Source organism: Sardina pilchardus, chromosome 13 (assembly GCF_963854185.1).
Source record: "Sardina pilchardus chromosome 13, fSarPil1.1, whole genome shotgun sequence".
NCBI classification, from domain to species: Eukaryota; Metazoa; Chordata; class Actinopteri; order Clupeiformes; family Clupeidae; genus Sardina; species Sardina pilchardus.
In genome coordinates this window covers 5897501-5900000 of record NC_085006.1, presented here as the reverse complement: position 1 = coordinate 5900000, position 2500 = coordinate 5897501, and the positions used below count along the sequence as shown (strand labels likewise).

At 43.0% G+C, this 2500-nt stretch overlaps 1 protein-coding gene across 1 annotated transcript in view; it reads right to left on the bottom strand.

Moving 5' to 3' along the window:
* Positions 1-2500, bottom strand: part of LOC134099840 (trichohyalin-like) — a 39339-nt gene that overhangs the window by 36443 nt on the left and 396 nt on the right. The gene's annotated exons all lie outside the window — the stretch shown is intronic.

Below are 2500 nucleotides of genomic sequence, written 5' to 3'. Positions count from 1 at the left end.
CTCACGACTGCCCGGCCCTCCCCGGCGCTGCCCCGCACTGCCCCCAACACTCCGCCACCGGAGCCAGCCAGCCACAGATCACCACGGCTAGCGCCGGACCTGGCACTAGCCACCGCTACTGTCAGAACCAGATCTACTGCTAGAACTAGAGCTCAACAGAGCGGTTGCTTTCTTCTTATGTTGAGTTCTTTCTTTTAATAATATCTCTCTCTGTCTACTCTTCTTTTCCTCCCCCACTCTCTCTCTCTCTCTCTCTCTCTCTTCTTCAGTGTAACCACAGAAAGCTGCCAGACAGGTAACAGCACATAATTACACACCCACACCCATATCAGTTTGGCCTTCACCTGCACACAGAGTCACACACAGGTGAGAGTGGAGAGCAGGCCATCTCTCTCTCTCTCTCTCTCTCTCTCTCTCTCTCTCTCTCTCTCTCTCTCTCTCTCTTCTATCTCTATCTCTCTTTCTGTCTCTATATATCTCTTTCTGTCTCTCTGCCTCTCTCTCTATCTCTCTTTCTGTCTCTATATATCTCTTTCTGTCTCTCTGCCTCTCTCTCTTCCTCTCTTTCTCTCTCTGTTTTTCTCTCTGCCTCTCTCTCTCTCTCTCTCTCTCTCTCTCTCTGTCTGTCTCTGTGTCTCTCTCTCAGTAGTATGTTCCAGGGTTGACACATGAGGCGCCCACGTGAGCAGATGCCGAGTGAGAAGTCGAGGCGTGAGCGCGAGCGTCAGCTCAGCTCAGCACAGCTACAGTAAACATCATACCTGCGCACTGTCTGAGACAGCCCTCTGCGCTCCGTGCACTTGCTCAACTCTGCATGACGCATAAGCTACACACACACACACACACACACACACACACACACACACACACACACACACACACACACACACACACACACACACACACACACACACACACACACACACACACACACACACAAACACACACACACACTCAGAGAGGAATTTGGCAGCCAAGAGGAGTGTTGTGCAGCCTTCAGAGAAGACGTGGATCAGCCAGAAGCGTTTTTTAAAATACATAAATGAAAAATAAAATATATATATATACCTCCAAAGTGCCACACCTCGTAAGGGTGAGACTGAGGTGAGCCATGTCACCTGAGAAGGGTTGGGCATCACACAGCCAATTACTACTGAGTTCATAACATTCAAAAGACAAGTCAGCTCCTACTCATAGGACAGGAAAACAATAGACACTTACATGACCATTTTTCACATTTGCTAAAGCACTAAACTCCACTCTCTGAACCAAATTAGCAGTTTCCTGAACACATTTCTTGAATCGATCACTCTTTTGGCAAAACTATAAACAGTTTTCACATATAAAACACAATTTGAAGATCTCATAGACTCTTTTTTTGCAAAACTCTAAACACATTCTCATGCCATTTGTGATGCACTTGTGATGCATAATGGTAACCACAAGTGGTAAAAAGTAAACATAAAGACGGTCCAAATGCCATACGTTAAACACAACGCCTCAAGAGTGTAAACAGGTTGGTGAACAGTGCACGTTCATATCAACAATGGACAGAAACTACCAGTGAGGCGTTCAGAGTACAATGCAGTAGTGATGCAGTAGTACAATACAGTAATGCTGTAGACTGCAATGCACTTCTCATTGTAAAACCTTCCACCCTTTTCTCAAAATAGTAAACATAAAACCCCATTCTCAATACTTTTTATTTTTACTGGATTTAGCAATTGTTGAATCCACTGAGTTGTGATTTGTTTTTTTCTGTTTTGCTTTGTTTTGTTTTGTTTTTCAGATGCAAATGCATTTACTGTAATGCAAACAATGGCAATTTCTCCTGGAGCAATTTACAGTAAGCTGCCCTGAACACTGTGTTGTGTGTGTAATAACTGCTCAGTACAGCAGTAGAGTAATGGCTGCTTTTGTGAATAAGCAGAGGTTGTCAAAGGTTTTGTGAATGTGGCTTGAGATTTGGGGTTTGTGTTTACATTTTTGAGAAAAGGTTGGAAGGTTCAAAACAATATGCTTTATCAATTGTGTACTGTAACATTATGGATTATGGAACATTATGGATCACCAATTACCAAATGACTAAAATCATCACATGACCTAACAAAATGTTCAGGAGAAGAATATAACACCTGTGATTGGCTCTAAAAAGCTTTACCAAGATAATACATTCAGTCACAGTAGATAATGTTCCCTAGAATCACTTCATCACAATGTACTCAATGATAAAGAACGGTCAAAGAACAATCTACGGTAAATGATCAAATCATTTTATGGATGTCTAACTACGTAAAAATTCAGCACTCCAATTTTTTTGTAGAGATTGCATGTTTCACTCACACACTTGCTGACATCAGCAAGATGCACACCCATGAAGACAAACATCCCGACGCGCGCACACACACACACACACACACACACACACTGACTAGGGACAGAACCCAGAGAGTCCATTAGAGTAGAGTAATCATATCGCCTCCTTATCATTACACAGCAA